Consider the following 22056-nt stretch of genomic DNA (forward strand, 5'->3'; position numbering starts at 1 on the left):
TTACAGCTTGCACATTGTGTGAAATATTTATGTAAATAAAGAACTATACAGAGAAGAGATGCTGGAGAGAGTCATGTACAACTTGGCAAGGTTTCTGTGAAGTTTTTGAGGCTTTCTGGAAAAAAAATAAAAACAGATTAGAGAGAGAAGGTAGAGAGAGGTAGAGGTAACTATAAAAATATCTTTTACTGGGAATCTCTCAAATTTATTGGACACATGGTAGTGAAGGCTGAGGATCTAGAATATATATATTCAGTTTCACTCAGTAATGTATAACAAGGAAGAAAAAACTCAATGTGCAAAAGTGTGTAGAGAGAGAGTGCACATTTATTAAAAACACTATTTTTAAGTTTTTGGAGGAGGGTATGACTGTATAATGATGGAGCACTGATTGGGTGATATGATGGAATGTGGCTAGATGGTGGGCTATGATTGGATTGCCACATGTTAGAAGGAGCTTCAATCCAAGCAGTGTGTCACTCACACATCAGAAGGAAGGTAGTAGAGGCACTGAATGTCAGTTCCACAACCACCAGAGGACATGCAGGGTGGTGGATGTCAGCTGGAGAGCATGCATACGAGATGCATACTATTTTAGGAAAGCAAGGAGTGGGTTAAGGCAGTAGAAAGAGGTCATTTTCAGCATGCCATATAGAAGAGAACTGAAGGGAGTAGAATTAGAGCCAGAGGATCTTGCCAGAGTTGCCAAACGTATGGGTTTCGAGCTAGGGGAGTTGGACCAGCACCAGTTAGGCCATAAATAGCAAGTGCTTGGTAGGTAGAGCACTTCCATTGTGGGAAGTTGCTGAAATTTGCTGTCCGTGGGTGTCTCCTTTCCTTTACTCTCGCTTGTTGCTACACATATGATCGATTTCCCCCTTCACCATGCTCACATTTCTTCCTTCTATTCTTCTCATTTCCCTACCCCCTACGATCACGTACTAGCTTAGATTGAATCCGAGGATGGTGCCCATGACGACACCGCATAGCTGCAAGTAAATCAACTCCCACAAGGAAGTAGCTTGGAGGATGAGCTCTCCGAAGCAGCTCGATTGAAGATCCCCACGAACGATCGTAAGGGGAGAGGGGATGAGATGAGAAGAGGGGAGAATCGTGAGCGTGGTGAAAGGGGAAATGATCATAAGCATAGCAACAAAATGAAAGCAAGATGGAAAGAAATGAAGCAAGACACAGCACAAGAGTAAGGGAAGCTTGCTCTCTATTCCACTCCTTCAACAAGTAAGAATGAAGACCAAGTCAAATGACTTGCCTTTTATACATGGACCTTTGAAGGGAGGTTCAACCCTAATCTTGGTCTTTTGAAGGGAGGTTCAACCCTTGTTGGCCCACGGCCTAGAATGAATGGAATATAAATGATCAGGCTATGTTACTTGCGTAACATGCCCCCCTTCCTATACTAAATTCCATCCTTGGAATTTCTAGAATTGCTTCGGTTTCAAAATGTTGGTTGTCAAGAATGCTTTGATAAGGGCATGCCTGGCAAACAACTTCTTAGATAGGCTGGTAAAGTACGGATGAGGTGGCCAAAAATTGATGTCGACCAGTGGTCACTGCGTAAGGAAAAAAGCATTAAGAATTCAAAGGTTACAAGAGTTTCCAATCTTAAAGAAGAATCCCAAAAGAAGCAGTCACCCACATACCTGTTATGGTATGGAAGTAGCAAAACATCGATAACTTCAAAATCGAATTTGTAGCACTAAAATGGTTTTTTTGGGGGTTTGATTCATCATACGATGCTAGGATATGATCTAGGCAATAACGTGTGCCAAGTATATGTTACCATTATAAGTATCGATTCTTTTGTGGTTTGGTGTTAGATTCTAGCACCCACAAAAGATAACAAGCCATGATATATACATGTATACAAATGAGTACCTTACACTAAACTATTCTTCTTGTAACTATAATGACTTGCATTAATTGATTCTACTTTGTGTTAGGGTGTTGGTTTTCTATTTGTAGATTTATTTGCATTAATTAAATACGAAAGAGTAATAATTTTATAAGTCCTTGTATGTGAGTTTTGATCTTTGAAAACTCTTAAACATAAAGTTTATCCAAAATATGTAAGTTTTAGATGATGAATAACAAATATTAAAAAAAAACCTTGCTAGTGATATTGCAGTTTTCTCATGGAGTGGAGATACCTTTCTCGTTTTTTAAGCTAATGAAATTTAAGACTTAGCTTTTTCACAAAAAAAAAAGGCATCGAAAAGTTGATATTCTAGTGATTTTATTGTGACATGGACTTGTTTCACACATAGATCATGGAACCTCCAAGTCTTCATTTAGAAAGGCACTATAGCTTATTATCGTTAAGAGAGGATCAAATCATCCCCCACCTGAGGACATTTACTATGAGGTCACTATGGGTCAAGAGATTGTAGAAAATAAAAAGGGGATGCAAGTGATGACCACCATGAGGCGGTTGATGAGCCACCATTTCAAGAATGACATAACACTTGACTGGCGGCTCCAAGATAACAACAAGAAGGATGCAGTATTGCAAGAATTTAGAAGTAAATTCCTAACCCACCTTAGTATGAGTTCGATGAGCACTACATGTGAGAGCACATGTATGGTGTCTTGAAGCATCACAGGTCAGAGATGTGAGATGCGGTCACGACGGCGAAGAAGCGTAAACCTAGCTGGGTGAATAAAGGTGACTGGAATCTTTTGAAGAAGGAGTTGAGGGACATACTCACAAAGTTAGACAATCAAAAGAAGGCTGGCAAAGTTAGACAATCAAAAGAAGGCTGCGAGGAGACAACTGGACACCATAGGTGCTTCACACCTCGGCACTGACGGATGGGCCACATTTGAGGCATGGGTGGTAAGTCTACTTCTCATTTAATTTATTTTTCTATTTATTTTATTACATATTGCATGCAATTTATCTAAGTCTCATAATTTATGTCCACAAATTATGTGATTGGTTGCCATCCTACAAATGAAGAGATTAAATGAGCATTTCACATAGGAGTGATGGTGTGGTTCTATGATATGGAGGCACAGGGAGTGGCATTCAATTGGGTTGCAGCAACTGGTCGTGGGGTATAAGTCTACTCCAACTTGTAATCTCACTTGTTAAATTGTTTTATTCTCTAAGTTCCAAATTAAAATGGTTTCACTCTTAGGGTGCAATATCGAACGTCCCATCAACGGAGGCAAGCAGTGATGTCGAGGAGGCGGCGGTTCTCAGAAGATTTGGCATAGATGTTGACACGGGACAAGGATCAGGTGGAGGTCATGAGGGCCAGGGATCAGACACATTTGTATGTAGGGAAGCTGGGGAAGAGGACGACAATGATGATGACAATTCATTATCATAGTGGAGAACGTAGAGGGGGAACTTATAAGGTATGCAAAGAGGAGTTCAAGGAGGAGAGAGAGGATGAGGAATGTGAAAGTTATGTTCATCTACTAAATGTAAAGGGGAAGGGAGAGCATGTGGGAAATTTGTTTATTTTAAAAGTGTATAATTTGACAGATTTGACCTCATATTTGGATTCCTCGTCGAATTCCGATCATTTTGAGTACCAACATGACCATATTCTGATAAAAATTGAAAAAATGGTGTTTTTGTCATTTTGACCTGTTTTTGAGTCTGCGCTAGACTCAAAACAGGCCCCAAACAGGCCAAAATGACAAAAACACCATTTTTCCAATTTTTATCAGAATATGGTCATGTTGGTACTCAAAATGACCGAAAATCGACGAGGAATCCAAATATGAGGTCAAATCTGTCAAATTATACACTTTGAAAATGTACATATCTCCCATAGTTCCTCCCTTCTACTTTGAATATGGACATATCTTCCATAATTTTTTGCCTCCTACTGCCACTCATATCCTCCCCCCCCTTGTGCATAGTATACACTCTTCCACCCCTCCCACATGCTATAATTATGAACATATCCTATATTCTCTCCCCCTCTTTCTAACCTCCCCATCTTTCTTATAACAAAAACATGTATGGATTTCTAAAAAAAGCTCGCAAAAACAAAGGAAATGGTAAAAAAGCTCACATTAAAAAGCTCGCCAAAAGATTTCCCCCAGTCAAAACTAGCCCAAAAGCTGACTGTGATAAATCGATTTAGATTAGGAGGAACTACTTTTCATGAATCTAAACTTTTTATAACAAAAAACAACAAAAATATAACACGTTTTCACTTTTTCCAACACACTGGTCACTCTTTCTTCCTTACTTGCCTTTGCAACCAACTAACGGTTTTGAAAGGGTAATAACAATATTCATGAAAATTGAAAAAAAGCTCATGACAAAAAGCTCACCAAAAAATCACACCCGTTTTGACCCAGGAAGTGGTTGTGAGGTCAAAAACCAAACATATTCATTTCGAGTTTTTAAAGTTGTTGTTTTTGTTGTTTTTAAGCTTCACATAGCTAGAAGAGCACCACAGAGCATTGTACATAAATTACAGTCTTGAAAAAACACAAAAAAATGAGCAAAATGTTCAAAACTAAGGTCGGGTTCATGCATGCCACATTAGTGCTCTAGGCCACTACATTAGCCTCCAACAGTCACTGACAGCTATCACCAACCACCTGTTAGAAAAATTAATGCACCAGCTGGCAGAATTTATTGCATCAATGTTGCATTAATTAAGAGTTGACTTTTTTCAAGAATATCTGAATTAGTGAACACAAATTTCGGAAACATTAAATTAGGCACCAACTTAGTTAGAGTGTCATGTATTGCATCGGCACTACAATAATTATTGCAACGTGCTACATTGAACTGATCCATCCTGAGGGGTTGAGTGATGTTTGCATGAATTGTCGAAGTCAACATTCAGACCAGAAGGTCAAAGTGCCTAAAAATTCCATGGCATTGCATTAAAATTATTGCATCAGGAATTTGTGAACATTGCATTATCACTAGAAAGAGTTGAATTGCTATACCAGAAGTGCACTGATCAGTAAATTCAGTGTTAGGAGCCAAACATACTAGGGTGTTGCATTAATTATTGCAGCACACTGCAATAATTTAGTGCATTAGAACTGCAAATTGTGACCCTGCTAGACTGAACACCTTGACAGCAGTTTCCAATTCAACCTGAACCTTAGAAATATACATGCACCTTAGGTCGGATCACATCTTAGGACCTAAAATTTCCCCAGAAGAAAGTGCTTCCAATGAAGATTTAGAGGCCATTTTGGGCTCAAGTCTAACCGCTAGAGAAAGGTCTTCTTTGAATAGTACATCATCTGTGCTAGGACCACCTTTTGAATACGAGTCAAGTACTGCCGAGACTTTGAGCATGGAGGATAACATGTCAAATCAGAATGATACACAGGTATCCATTGCTCCAAACTCAGGGACTCAGTCCCCAACACAGTCAACCTCCAATAGAATTTACTCAGAATTTATGAAGGAATAACCAACTACTTTGGAAGGTTTGACCCACGAGCTCAGCTTTTTGATAACACAGATGACATGAATCTATAGGCTCGCACAAACATAGTAACTTCAAGACCTCCTATTGTCAAAGAACACATGGCGAGGGTGATGACACCACCCTTTGAAAATGATCTACATTCTCAGAACTTACATGCTGAAGGCAGACCAATCTTTCGATTTCATTCGGAAGCAGGACCATCGGAGATACGAGGGGATTATAGATCACATCCTGACATACCGCAGATGCAGGCAAATGCCCAGAGAGTGCCTTAACCACCGAGACTTGTACCATATTTTCATGATAGACCTCAAATTGCACGACCACTAGTCACGACAATGGCTTATCAAGGGCCGACACCTAGGTTTAATTCGGTGTCAATAGGACCAAAGTTCACTCGATTGCATCCAACAGTGAATCCATCACAAGACGCATCGTGCACATCCTATTATGTGGATCCTAATGTGAGGCAATACCCAAGACTGGTCCAATCCCAACAAGCCTATGTTCTCCCACAACCGACATATCCATATCCAACGCAACCACAAATGCCATATCAACAGCCACCTCCTATTCATTAGACGTGAAGTGCTTAGGGCATTAGTGCAAGCTATAGGAAGGGGGGTGCCAGCGCTAGCTACATTTCTTGTAGTTAGAGAAAACCATGGGTCTAAAAATAGGTCCATCACCATTGCCAAGTTAATCACAAAATTCCAAGGAGAGGGTGACCTGATCACCTATGTAGAGCGATTTGAGCAAGTGTGTGCCACATTCGGAGATGTCTCCGATGGCAATAAGATTGTAGCCTTTGGAATTCAATTGGATGGCAAGGCAGGTGCATTTAAAAGACTTTGTGAGGCAAAGTACAAGGTCCAAAGGAAGCATGGCCAAGTGTTGGTTGAATATACAAGAGTATCTTGTATATATTTCAAAAGTTCTTAGCCAAGTGGATAGCTATTTGTTTGACTATAGAGTAATGAAGAGGACTTAAGGATGACCTTTATTATGCCTCAAGGAAAAAGACATATCAAAGTAATTGACAAAGCATTGATTGATGATATTAATTTCACTTACATCCTTAATAGTGATGTGATGAGCAGATGGGTTACAAGATATGAGGATGAAAAGATAGGAAGGCAAGTAAAAAGAGCTCACTTTCAAAGTCAATATGGCTCTCATAAGGCATACCCTAAGCATCTAGCAACACTTTTGAATGATATCCATGTTGATTGGTTGCATGAGAAAATGAAGAGAGTTAGAGAGGGACGAGAGGATGTATATCATGATGGAAGAATGGGAGTATGCACAAAGATCCATGTTAAAAGTACATAGAACTAATGTTTTGCATTAGTTGTAATTTATTTGCTTTTAATGATTCACATTGTTTACACAATTGCTTTTATTTTAGTCTAGTGCACTATGTTCAATGCTATATGGTATGAAGGAAAGCATTTTCAAACACATGATTGATTTATAAGAGGAATACACAAGATTGTGGTGTCATTAGTAGCTTTGAGGGAGCCAATGGAAAAATAGATGATTATTGTGGCACAATCCAAGATATATTTAGGCTTGACTTTTGTTGCTTCTTTGGTATGTTTTGGATGTCAAATGGAAATGAATGTGGTGTAAAAAGGGCCTAATGCAATAATAAAATGCCATGAAAGTGGCTATGTAACTATTGAATCTACAAATTTTTGGCAAACAAAGAAAGATAGGCTCGTATTGTGACAACAATGTGAGCAGCTATGCACATTTTTACTAATGTGTTTCCTATACATATATATATAAACTCACCCCTTGACTTTTGATATGCTAATTAATTATATGTGTATTTGAGTAGGTTATCTATTAGCCAATGGTGCATGACACAAATGGTGGTACGTCATCCCTATTGCACCACGTTCCAAAGTGATGTACAATACATTAACTAATATGAAGCATATGGAGGATGCAACAGGCGCAATGAAGATGATGTCAAACATGACAGTGAAGATGTTGATGATCAAGAAATAAGAGAGGATCATGATAATGAGGATGAGCATGCCATTTCTCATGATCATGAAGATAACACTACCATTGGTGATGTTGATGTGGATGATCAAGGCATCAGTTCCATTATCCATGGATAGATTGCTAGTGAATTAAATTTATTCATAGCCTTACAAATTGATCAAATGGATATTGATGTTGATCATTTGACAAGGATGGATCTTACTGAAGATGAGATCAAATCCTAACCAATCCATCATTGTATCATTCTAAATTGATGACAATTCTAATGTATGCATTGTCTTACAATTGTCATCTCATGATTTGTTTTTTAATACACATTGTTGTAAATACATGTAATGGGATTGTGTAATGGCATATATTGTAATGTAGTATGAGATTGGTTTTAAAAATATGGTTTTTGTACTTTGTACTCCGAATTCTCTCTGATAATAAAATCTTGGGGGTGGGGGGGGCAGCTCGACAGATTTTATGAAGTGCTCTAGGAAGAACATCTAGGGTGCATGCATAGTGCCACATAAAGCAATCTCATCCAGCAAATGCAAATGAGATTTAGTTGGCCCATGAGAATGGTCTACAGAAAGGTTTCCTCTACCAAACAAACTACCTCCACTACCATAATGTGCATAGCGTCCAACATGGTAGGATCTATTGCTTTGAGCTCACATACCTAAAAACCAAATAAATAGTACATTATACATTGTGTTCATTTTGAAACTATCAAATCAAAGAGCAAGGTATAATGAAGGGTATGGTGTTGGAAATATCTCACAAGCTCTCCCATTTTATAAACACATTTCTTCAGGCTCTTGTTTGCACAATGCTCGATGCTAGTAGGTAGTATGAACTGTGCACATAAGAGCACATGTATATAATTTGAGGTCTTCCAAAATTTAAATTGAAAGTACAAGACTTGGGAAACACTTAATTGGAGCATCTTTTGCCAATCATGGAACTTCAACCTATATAGTTGCTTAGCACCTCTTTCCTTAGTGGTTGTAAAGGCTCCCATCAATGATCTCACACATCCAATGGAAGTACACAAAGTAGTGATGGCTTGCTTCACATGCATATCCTCCTACTTTGATATAATCCATGGTGCACATAGAAAATGAAGATGCCCACCCTCCTCTCATCATCCAAGCTTGATGCATCCATTCTACAACCCACAAGTCCTCCCTTACACTGACATTGTCTCATTTACCAATAACATATTTCCAATTACCAGATGCCACATTCTTCAAGATGTGCATGGGATTAAGAACATGGTTGATCTTGAGATGCATCCAATATGGTAGCTGAAAAAAGATGGAGTACCTACACGAGATGCCAAACAAGATTACTCTAGGTGATCTTTAATCCAATAGTCTACATAAACAAGATTCAAAAACATTACCGTACATGTTCATGCCATCTAGAGAACATTTACAGACTCCCAAATGTGCTTCCAATCTTCTGCATGAAGTGTTTGTGGAGGAATAGTACTCTTACTCACAACATAGTAAGATTTGATGGGAGAAATCTGATGATGATTATGGAATATGGTCTTACACAACTTGTGAGCCACTACAAGGGATTGGACTCATACAAAATGATGTGAACAAAAAGCAGCGTATCCACATATTAGCACATGTATGATTGTGGCCATAGACATGCATGTAAAAGCATGTGTATAATGAAGTACAAATGCGCTTATACACAGGTGTATACATGCATTTTACTAGTGTTGCTGCACTAATACATGCATTTGCACCAGAGCTTCCGCACTTATACACGCAATCTTGACAGACTTTACATGCATATACATGCGAACAAAGAGCAAAAATAAAAATTCCGGAGAGTACTACTTGGTGCTTGAATGCTATTCTAGCATTCCAACACCAAATAGCACTCTCTAAAAAAAAAATTTGGGTGCATGGCACCATCCACAGATAACATTTTGTGCATTGTGAAGACATGAATCAAGAACATCACGAATGTAAAAATTATCAATACACGATTCAAGACAAACATGAATGCAATAATGTCAAAATTTGAGGTGTGCTAAAATAAATCCATGGCTTTCATTATGCAAAAGCATGTATACAAGGGAATCCATATGTCGAAATAGCCCATGGTTTAAAATATAAACAAATATATATATAATCAAATTGGTTTGTCCAAAAAAACCCATGGCTTCAGTTTCAAATATATATATACAATCACATCCACAATACAGATGTGATACTATGAGTCTAAGTGCTACTCAGACTCAAATGATGACAAGCCACTCCCTCCAATATCAGATGTGCTCACATCAGTATACATGCCGGATGTGTAGTGCAGAATAGGAGTAGGAGTAGAGCAAGAGCAAGAGCAGTGGAGCCAGGTGGATCTTCAAGATCCGAAGCATCAGTAAGTGCAACAGCTTGTGCCTGTTCAAGTAACATATCATATGTAAGTATATCTATATGTAATTCAAAATTTAATAAACCTAAATCATTCATTTAGATTTTTCAAGTACCTGTCGACCGTATGGTCTCATGGCCTCCTCAAACTAGGCATCTGTAATACGTCCCTATGTTTTGAAGAGGGAACATGTGTTGCATGTGCTATGATGGTGAGCATACATAGTTTCATGGGCTCTGGGCTTCCTCCCCATAACCCGTCATTGTAACATGATCAACACAATCTATAAGATTTAAATAATCATAAAATCAATAAATTAAGTAAAAAATAAATAAGGTAACAAGATACTTACGAACTCTACCTCCCATGACTCAACACCTCCAAATCCAAAATGCGAAGATCCAATGGTCTCCATCTGGATGCATCATGCCTCCACATGTTGCTTTCTCTTCACACCACCCTCTGCTCATTTCTTTGCCTCCTTCCACTCGTTTTGTGTGCAGTGGCAAGTTTCTCCATGGGATAGCTACCTACCTCCCAATTCGCCCAATCATCGTATGCAAGTTTCTTAAGGTGAGATCTTTTATTACTTAAGATCTCCCTTATTCACATCCTTCCCCATACATCTGAGAATGTCGCATGTGGGGGATTAGGGTACCGACTATATACAACATCTATCACTTTTCCAACTAATCGACTAATTTGATCATTGAATTCAATAAAATAATTTCTATACAAATTTGACACTACCCCACGCATGTACTCCATTACCTCTTTCCCCCTTGTTTCCATCACTATCCTGTCCCTATCCATCACATCATAGTATATTACGGCCTACACGTCTCTCACCTCCTCCTCATCCTCATTGTCTCCTTTAACTCCTTTCCAACCGCATGCCCTACCACTTCCCCCACCAAAGCACTTGCCGCATCCTCCACTCCCACTCTCCCTACTGTGGTGTCTTCTCTACTCTGTACTACCGGTGGAGTCACAATTGGGAGATTGTACATGAGATTGTGGATGTGACACAATTCATGACAATGACTGTGAGGGAGTACGTGATGGTGGTTGTGAGCCCTGACATGACGGTGCTTGGGAGGGGGTGCGTGAGGGTGTCTAGGAAGGAGTATGTCTCCTTGATGGGGGTGGGAGAGGAGAAGCATGCCATCTCACTGGACTCACAGGCATAGACGGTAGTGGAGTGACATTGGCACTCAGGAAGGGAGGGTGAATTGGAGGAACTATGGAGAGGTATTGCAGTGGTGGATGTAAGTAGGCCTCCCTCCTTTCGACACTTTGACTTGAAAGCAATGTTGATGTGGACAATGCATGACTTTCCAAGATACATTAATTGTTCTAGAAGAATTCAAATCACCTCTCTACTCTAATACTATTGGTTAAATTAATTATAGCTATTGACTTTAATATTCTAACTTTTATTTATATTTTAATAGGTATGAAAACTTTGGGTAAACATGCATGTCTTGTTTGTGGCCCTTCGTTAGTACATGAGTATGCTGACAATTTATGTAAGACCATATTTGATAATCATCATCAATTTCTCCCATCAAATCATCCTAAATACGTTACTAGTAAGAGTAACATTCCTCCACAAATACTTCGTGTAAAAGTTCGGGAGCGCATTTAGGAGCCTACAAATGTTCTTTCTCTAGTTGGCATGAATAGGTATATTAATTTTTTTCAATTTTATCTTGTGTAGTCTCTAATTGGATTATAGATCCCATGAAGAATCTTGTTCCAGCATCTCTTGTGTAGATACTCCATTTTTTTCAAGCTACCATGTTGGACCCATCTTAAGATCAACCATCTTCTTGATCCCATGCACATCTTCAGGAATGTGGCATCTGGTATTTGGGAACATGTTACTAGTAAATGAAACAATATTAGCGTATAGGAGGACTTGAGCATTATAAGACGGATGCGTCAAGCTTGTCCACAAGAGGAGGATGGGCACGTTCATCTTCTGTGTGCACCATGGATTATATCAAAGAAAGAGGAGAAGCAGGTAAAGCAGGACATCACTACTTTGCGTACTCCCACTGGATGCATGAGATCATTGAAGGGAGCCTTCACAACCACTAAGAAAAGAGGTGTTGAGAAACTATATGGGTTGAAGTCCCACGATTGGCACAAGATGCTCCAAGTAAGTGTTTTCCAAGTCTTGTATATTGAAATTATATTTTGTAATGCCATCAATCATATATACATGTGCTCTTATGTGTGTAATTCATACTACCTACTAGCATCGACCATTATGCAAGAGAGAGAGAGACAGAGAAAGAGAGAGAGAGAGAGAGAGAGAGATGTCTCATATCCTAGATTCCTATGACTTTCAAGTGTGCATGCATGCAAATTCATGCATGTTGATGTGGTATGGATGTTAATGATGTGTCATCACACCCTTGTGATGTGACACATAACATGCATGGACATTTCAAGCAATGAGTGCAGAATCATGTGGCACAAAGCAAATGATGATGTGTCCTTGATGAGATATCACCTGGTACAACATGGCATTTGGGGCCTTGCATGGAATGATGTAGTAGGAAATCCGTTAACACTGGTCTTATATTTAAATAGGTTGAGGATATCTATGTGGTCCAATCACCAAGTTGGGCTCAAATAATATTAATGGTCTCCTTAATCGGCTTTTGAGCCTTGTAACACTAATACGGGGGAATAATACGCTCACATCCACATGCTTGTCTATAAATGTCTAGACTAATGAAGGAATAATAAATCACAAGCAACTAACCAACATGCAAGTTAATTTGGGATGAAAGTTCTTTTTTATTTTTTTGAAATAAGGAGATTGTGGACTCTATAATGAACCCAAAAGATGTAACGAAGTTCCCAAAGTAGCTTTTTCTAAAATGACATGAAAGTCAAATATTAAATGGCAATGGTCCCATCATCTTGGCACATGTTATATCTGATCTTTGGGACTATGTAAGAATATGCCAATTGGAGTGCAATGTAGTATAGACAAAGGATGACGTTGAGTGCTTGGTGGTCCCATGTCACACTTGTTTGTTGTCGCAATTGCAACTACCTCATGTAAAAGTTGATGACCTTGAGAAACCATCATTTGGTGCTTGACTCTTGGGGTTCACTATGTATAAGACTTATGTATTGTGTGCGTTCAAGGAACATTTATAAATCCCCTTATTTGTGAATTTTTAAAAAATAAAGTGCACCTTTTTTTAATTTCATCTCTAAGACTTTTTCCCAAGTTTTTTTAATGGAATCTTTCTATCACTGAAAATGTGAGAAAAAAAATTAATTAAAAATATCTTTTATGTTGAATTCATTGGAAAGTTAGATATAATACTAAGTGGACACCCCTAGGTGCTTGACCACAACTAGGATTTTAACGAGGGCCAAGCCCTTCATCACATTGCACACACGTCCTTCATCACATTGCACACAAATCTTACCCTGCAATGGAGCCTTACTTACCACTCATTGTGCCTCAAGCTACTGCTACCGTAGTGGATGTTGTAATCTTTGCAACCTCCAGACACATCCAGGACTCCATCAACTGCAGGCAAGAGGATGCCCAGAATTTGAACCACTTGCAGCTCGTGGAGCACTTGAGGGAGCAACCCAGCCATATTGCGCACGATTACAAGGGGCAGGAGGTGGCATACGTGAAGAGGCACTGTAATTGGTTTGCGATAAGGTTGAGGGATTCGGGGGATTCGGAGCTAACTATGGAGCCGGTGATGCAATTCATGATGGCAGTGAAGAAGAGGATTTTTCCTGGAAGTTCCATGAAAGTGTGTTGGGTTTGTCTGCAAACAGGAGGGCATCCAAGATTGTCGATGAGGAAGCCCAATGGTCATCAGGGCGATTGGCTGAGCATTCCTCTTTTGAAAGGAGGTGCTTGTAGCTCCAAGGGATTATCACCTTCATGGAGACAGATTGCTGGCTTGTTGGGAGTCCAATTGATGCTCGATCCGTCTCTCCATCATCACAACAACAGCACGAGCAGCAACAACCATGACACCAGCAACAGCAACAGCGTCGTCGTCAGCAGTAGCAGCAACAGTGACAACGGTGCCAGTAGCAACAACAACTACAACCATGACATCAATCTTCCTAACCCTAGAGGGTTAGAGTCTCTAGTTCTGACCTTGCCCATGTCTAACAACAATGACGACGACAATCATCTTCCCATTGATGCCCAGCCCGTTGCTGTGCCCTTGCCCATGGCTGTTCTCTTCTCTCTGCTCGCAACCGTAGCCGCCGAGCTAAAATGCATCCTGGCCCTGCACGTGAGTGTTAACACTACTGGTAACTACAGCACCATGTGCATTGAGGATTTTGCAGACTCTACATCAACCATCTACACTAATTTCAGCAGAGACCTTGACAAAGGCGTGGTGCATGTCGTCCAATCCAACTGGAACTTCTCAGCTATGCTAGACTAATTTCGCATATAGTAAGTTTCAAACTTTTAAAGCTGATTAAGCAAGTTGGTGAAGCAGAATATATGTAGAGCTAATGAACCCACTAGAATTTCCATTCGCACCTCTTGGATAAGAAGACAATGGTCGTTGAAGAAGAATTGTAATTCTCTTTTAAGGAGACCTCACAAATTCAAGTGATCGGGGCAACGATGGAGAAAGCTAGGAACAAGTGGAGCTCCCCAAGGCCACAGTAACCAACAGAGGTAAAAGCTTGCTATTTAGTGATTACATTTTTGGAGCTTTTCTTGCCATCCCCAATCTCCATGGGGGAAAATTTTGCTATTTAATGATCATGTTTCTTGCCATATTATGTTTTGGAGCTCTTCTTATCAACCTTTTTTTTACTGTGCTCAATCCAATGAATTCATGACACTTGACTTCTTTTCGGTCCAAAAGTTTTGAATCTGGTTTGGGTTGGTCATGTAAAGATAGATAGAGCAAGTACATCAGAACATAACATACAGGTACATAAATGAATCCATTTGTGACAAAAGTACTATTCCCAGGAATGAAACAATAACTAAAGTGACTGATTGCACTCTTTGTTAATTTAAAAAACTGATGCTTTCATGCATTTGTTTTGTGTGTCATTTCAACCATGCACTTCTGTTGCCAAATTTGAAGTGTGGGTTTCGTGACATCTACTCCATTGCAATTGTTGGATGACATTACAATTGTTGATTTCCATTTCCAAATTTAAGGTGTAGAAACACATCCACCCGGTGTAGAAACACATCCAGCCATGCAAGAAAAGGTACTACTACATGAAGGGACAAAACAATATTGTTATACTCATGGATCCATATTTTGCAATAAAAATTCATCCATTAGTCGTGTATAAACCCCATCAGATGCACTAATACACAGCCTTATGCATGGCACTTTTTACCAGTTTTACTACACCTATACACGCGTTCCTAACAGATGTTCCGCGCTTATACATGCGTTTTTTAATAGAGTACATGCACATGAACAGAGAGCAAAATAAAATCCAGAGAGTGCTATTGGGTGCTTGAATGTCATTCCAACATTCTAGTAACCAATAGCACTCTCAAGATTTTGATACCTGTTCATGCCAACTGGAGAAAGAACATTTGTAGACTCCCAAATGCGCTCCCAATCTTTTGCATGAAGTATTTGTGGAGGAATGTTACTCTTACTAGTAATGTATTTAGGATGATTTGATGGGAGAAATTGATGATGATTATCAAATATGGTCTTACATAAATCGTCAACATACTCATGTACTAAAGAAGGGCCACAAACAGGACATGCATGTCTACCCAAAGTTTTCAAACATGTTAAAATATAAATAAAAGTTAGAATAATAAAGTCAATAGTTTTGATTAATATAGCCAATCGTATTAGAGTAGAGAGGTAATTTGAATTCTTACCAAAACAATTATTGTATCCTAGAAAGTCATGCACTGACCACATCAACACTACTTTCAAGTCGAAGTGTCGAAAGGAGGGAGGCCTACTTATGTCTACCACCGCAATACCTCTCCATAGTTCCTCCAACTCACCTTCCCTTCCCGAGTGCCAATGTCACTCCACTACCATCTATGCATGTGAGTCCAGTGAGAAGGCATGCTTCTCCTCTCCCACCCCCATCAAGGAGACATAGTCCTTCCCAGACACCCTCACACACGTCCTCCCAGGCACCGTCACGTCAAGGCTCACAACCACCATCACGTACTCCCTCACAGTCATTGTCACAAATTGTGTCACATCCACAATCACGTGCACAATCTCCCAATTATGACTCCACCCATAGTACAAAGTAGAGTAGACACCATAGTAGGGAGAGTGGGAGTGGAGGATGCGGCGAGTGCTTTGGTGGATTCAGTGGTATGGCACACGGTAGAAAAGGAGTTAGAGGAGACAATGAGGATGAGGAGGAGGTGAGAGACATGTAGGCAATAATATACTATGATGTGACGGATAGGGGCGGGATAGTGATGGATACAAGGGGGAAAGAGGTAATGCAGTACATGCGTGGGGTAGTGTCAAATTTGTACAGAAATTATTTTATTAAATTCAATGATCAAAATAGTCGATTAGTTGGAAAGGTGATAGAGGCTATACATACTCGGTACCCCAATCCCCCACATGTGGCATTCTCAGATGTATGGGAAAGGATGCAAATAAGGGAGATCTTAAGCAATAAAAGATCTCACCTTAAGAAACTTGTGTATGATGATGGGGCAAATTGGGAGGCAGGTAGCTATCCCATGGAGAAAATTGCCATTGCCCACAAACACGATTGAAAGAAGGCAAAGAAACGAGTAGAAGGTGGTGTGAAGAGTAGGCAACATGTGGAGGCACGATGCATCCAGATGGACACCATTGGATCTTCGCATTTTGGATCTAGAGGTGTTGAGTCACGCGAGGTAGAGTTTGTATCTTATTACATTATTTAAATTTTTACTTAATTTATTGATTTTATGATTATTTTAATCTAATAGATTGTGTTGATTATGTTATAGTGATGGGTATTGGGGAGGAAGCCCACATTTCATGAAACTATGTATGCTCGCCAGCATAGTAGATGCGACATGTGTGCCCTCTTCAGAACACGGGGACGTATTACGGATGCATAGTTTGAGGAGGCCATGAGACCATACGGTTAATAGGTACTTGAAAAATCTAAATGTATGATTTAGGTTTATTAAATTTTGAATTACATATAGATATACTTATATATGATATCTTACTTGAATAGGCACAAGCTGCTGTACCGCTCTTGCTCTTGCTCTACTCCTACTCCTATTCTGCACTCCACATTAGACATGTATACTGATGTGAGCACATCTAATACTGGAGGGAGTGGCTGGTCATCATTTGAGTCTGAGTAGTACTCAGACTCATAGTATCACATCCGTATTGTGGATGTGATTGTATATATATATTTGAAACTGAAGCCATGGGTTTTTTTTTACAAACCAATGATTACATATATATTTGTTTATAATTTAAACCATGGGTTATTTCAACATATGGACTCCCTTGTATATATGCTTTTGCATAATGAAAGCCATGGATTTATTTTAGCACACCTTAAATTTTGATAGTATTGCATTCATGTTTGTCTTGAATCGTGTATTGGTAATGTTTGCATTCGTGACGTTCTTGATTCGTGTCTTCACAATGCACAAAATGTTCTCTGTGGATGGTGCCATGCACCCAATTTTTTTTCTCAGAGAGTGCTATTTGGTGTTGGAATGCTAGAATAGCATTTAAGCACCAAGTAGCACTCTCTAGAATTTTTATTTTTGCTCTCTATTCACATGTATATGTGTGTAAAGTCTATCAAGATCGCATGTATAAGTGCGGGAGCTCTAGTGCAAATGCATGTAATAGCACAGCAACACTGGTAAAATGCGTGTATACACCTATGTATAAGTGCATTTGTACTTTATCATACACACGCTTTTACACGCATGTCTATGGTTGCGATCATACATGCTGATGACACAGAAGCCATATAGCTATATATGCCTTTATAGAGTGTCACACTTTCACATACAGACACAACACACCCAAAAATACCACACCTAGGAGTATCAACAATATTTATTTCAAGTATCTTTACAAAAAACTCAGTTTGAGCTTGGACACTTTACACAAATCACCCCAAAAAAACTCTTCTAGTATGCTCCCACGTAGGAGTTTATATCCAGCTCACAACTCAACTCTATTTTATACATTTTTGGCATCAAAAGATCTCAAATTTCAGTGCCACAATAGTGTATACAATTCTGTGTGAAGATAGTGGGAGAGAAGGAAGGAGTCTCATTTGCGGCTTTCTCACATACACAATCGGGGAATACACACAAAGGTGGAGGCTGAAAACATTTTTCCTCTTCTTAGTTGTGAAAGCCAAAAGAACTCAAGTACAAAGAAATAGAAGAACCCTATATGTGGGTCTCAAACCAAACTCAGCTAACTAAGGTGGCACATTAACTGAGCCACAACTAGAGTAGATAAGGATAGATGTCATCCAGCTATTATTCATGGGTGGTGTACCAACCGCATCTATGGCTAATGAGTTAGTGACATAAATGCACAATGGTCATCCTGGCATATCATGAGTGGAGCTCGATATCTCAACACTCCCCCTCAAGCTCAATCCCAATTCCTACACACCAAGCAGGTCTCTGAACTTATGCAGCTTCTTTGCGCCCAATGCCTTCGTGAATATATCAACTACCTGATCCTCTGTGCTAACATAAACTAGATCAATAAGACCTAGTAAACCCTTCTCTCGCACATAGTGATAATGCACCTCAATGTGCTTTGTTCTAGCATGATAGACTAGTTATTTGCCAAGTGTATACTGCTCATGTTGTCATAATAAATGACAACTGGCCCATCTATAGACTGATGCATATCATAAAGTAGCTTATGCAACCAAGCTACCTCACATGCAGCCATTGCTGCACCCCTGTACTCAGCCTCTATGCTTGACAAGGCAACTGTAGGCTATTTCTTACTGCTCCAAGTGACTGCAGCACTCCCAAAAGAGAACACATATCCACTAGTACATCGTCTATTAGAAATACTACCAGCCCAATCAGCATCAGTGTATCCATGCAACTGTATCTTAACCCCAGTCTCATAAAATAGTCCATACTGCAATGTGGACTTCACATACCTGAGTATGCGTCTAGCTGCATCCAAATGCAGTTTCCTTGGAGCCTGCATAAATTGACTTACCAATCCAACAGCATAGCTCAAATTTGGCTTGGTAATAGTCATATAAATCAAACTTCCTACTATGCGTCTGTACATAGTAGGGTCTTCCAAAAGCTCACCTGCATCTGCACTCAACTTCACATTCTACTCCAAAGGAACTGAAATAGGCTTACAGCCTGTCATCCCATATTTGGACAGCATGTCTAATCCATACTGCCTCTGTAAGAACCGTATCCGTGTTGGTGATCTAAGCACCTCAATGCCCAAGAAATAATGCAGCTCTCCCAAATCCTTCATCTCAAACTTCTACTTCAATAGCATTTTCACATGAAGGATATCTTCATCACTATCACCTGTGATGATCAAATCATCAACATAAATGACAAGCAGCATAATACCTTTCTCTATTTTTCTCACATAAAGTGAGAAATTTGCCTTGGAAATCTAAAAGCCAACAGTGACAAGATACTATCCTATCTTGTTAGACCATGCTCTAGGTGCTTGCTTCAAGCCATACAATGCTTTCTTCAACCTGCAAACAAACTCAGGATGAATAGCATGCACATAACCTGGTGGCTGCTCCATATAGACCTCTTCTTGCAAATCACCATGCAAGAAGGCATTCTTTACATCCATCTGATGTAAAGACCATCCCTTTGATGCAGCCATAGCAATGACTGCTCTTACAGTTGCCATCCTTGCAACCGGGCTGAATGTTTCTTCATAATCAATGCCATATGTCTATGCATACCCCTTGACAACTAATCTTGCCTTGTATCTGTTCACAGAACCATCTGCATTGTGCTTCACTTTATAGACCCACTTACAGCCAATTGCATTCTTGTCTTTAGGCAAAGGCACCAATTCCCATGTAGCATTTGCTTCCAAGGCATCCATTTCTTCATCCATGGCTTTCTCCCATTTTTCTTTTCCCATGGCTTGCTCAAAGGAAGTGGGTTCTGATTCCTGTATCACCTTGATCATATAGGCATAGTGAATGGCTATAAATCCATCATATTTCAGCCTATCCATAGGATACCTAGCTCTGGTAGACCTGCACAAAATAGGCTCACTTCCAGGTGCTCTCAAAACATCCCTGGTCTTTCTTACTCCATGTGTAACAACAGAAAAAATACCCAACTCATCATCAATGATCTGTTCTGAGCCACTGGATTCACCATCCACATAAGAGTGACCTGCATTCACATCAAACATGGACTGATCTACCTTCTCTTTTCCTTTTCATGATACATGCATACCACTATCTGCATTGCTTTGAGGAGATTCTCTTGATCTCAATCTGCCTGTCCATGGCAAAGAATGTGAACCACTGCTAGAGGACACTCCAAGTCCGCTAATATTTTGTGATTACTATTGTGAATTCTGTGCAGCATTACCATTTTGTGCATCTACATCATCAATCGCATTTACTGGTTTATACTAGCTGCTCATCTCATCAAAAACAACACCTCTGCTCACTGTAAACTTACGAGTAGAAGGGTTATAGCATCTATACCCTTTTTGCTACAGAGAATAACCAATAAAGATGCACTTCTCAGCTTTTGGATCCAACTTGGACCTCAACTCATCTGGCACAAGAACATAGGCAATGCAACCAAAAATTTTCAAATGAGAAATATCTGGTTTCCTACCAGTATACCTCTACTTTGGAGTCATGCCATGTATTGCTGCAATGGGAGTCCTATTCATTATGTAGATTGTTGTAGCAACTGCTTCAGCCTAATAAATATTTGGCATGTCTTTTTCATTGAGCATGGCACGAGATACCTCTCCAATATGCCTGTTTTTCCTTTCTGCAAGTCCATTTTGCTGTGGTGTATGACTGCATGAATATTGCTGCTTTATGCCATGCTCTTGCAAGAACCTTGCAAACACGTTTGAGAGGTATTCTCGCCCTCCATTTGATCTTGGGAATTTTATTTGCAGGCCTGTTTCTTTTTTAACCATAGCTTTAAAAGCTTTGAAATGCCCAAACACTTCACTTTTCTTTTTCATAAAATACACCCAAACTTTTGTGTTGTAGTTATCAATAAAAGTGACAAAATAATGACAACCTCCAATAGATGCGGCTTTAGTAGTCCACACATCAGATTGGATTAATTCCAATGGCTTCTTACTCTCTTGAATATGTCTAGCAAATGGTTTCCTTGCTTGTTTTCCAAATTGACAGGCTTCACATACCTTATGCATTTCTGCAACCTTGAATTTAGGCAATCCTACAACAATATTTTGGGCCTGCATTGATTTAAGTCACTGTACATTAACATGACCGACACGTTTATGCTAGATATCAATATCTGCAACTACACCGGTCCCATGTGTAAACATTGCTGCACTTAATTCAGCCATGTGCACATCCAATGTAAACATCCTGCCCTGCTTCTTTTCTTTTGCTATCAAGCGACCTTTATTTTTCATTTCCTCAATAAAGCATCCATGAGGATTAAATCTGACCTACAAGCCCTGCTCAACCATTTGACCAACAGAAACCAGGTTCTTGGTGATATTCGGGACATGAATTACATCTGACAAGTATTTCTTTTTTTCATCCTACATAGACAAAGGAATTTTACCAATCTGCACAATAGGGTGTGCAGTATCATCACCAGTCTCCACAAATCCTAGTTTTTTCATTTTCCTTACATCTTGAATCCATTCTGAATGACCTGTCATGTGGTTTGATGCACCTGAGTCAACATACCACACATCGTTGCTTTCTTCTGCACTTGTCACAGAATTGGTCATGTGTTGCACCATAAACAGATGCTCATTTTTGTCATCACTCTGTCTACTAGAAGGTGCATAATTTCCTTGCTGCAATTTTCCATTCATGATGTCATTCTACTTTTTATAGCAGTCTTTAGCCATATGACCCATTTTACCACAATAGTAGCATTCAACATTGTTGTTTGAATTTTGACCTCTTTGCCATCCACCACGACCTCTTTGGCTCCCCCTGCCTCTAGAGTTACCACGTCCTCCTCCATAGGACTGGTTTTCTT

The 22056-nt window shown here is 39.5% G+C and overlaps 4 pseudogenes; 3 read left to right on the forward strand and 1 right to left on the reverse strand.

The window, feature by feature from the left end:
• Positions 1–11618, forward strand: part of LOC147902287 (uncharacterized) — a 36861-nt pseudogene extending 25243 nt beyond the window's left edge.
• On the forward strand, positions 7059–7681 carry LOC147902288 (uncharacterized; annotated as a pseudogene).
• LOC147902289 (uncharacterized) lies at positions 9746–10634 on the reverse strand (annotated as a pseudogene).
• Positions 11619–16296: 4678 nt separating the features above from the next.
• Positions 16297–16968, forward strand: LOC147902290 (uncharacterized; annotated as a pseudogene).
• The last annotated feature ends 5088 nt before the right edge of the window (positions 16969–22056 follow it).

Source organism: Dipteris shenzhenensis, chromosome 4 (assembly GCF_047967505.1).
Source record: "Dipteris shenzhenensis isolate YYH24624 ecotype China chromosome 4, Dip_SZ_1.0, whole genome shotgun sequence".
Taxonomy (NCBI): domain Eukaryota; kingdom Viridiplantae; phylum Streptophyta; class Polypodiopsida; order Gleicheniales; family Dipteridaceae; genus Dipteris; species Dipteris shenzhenensis.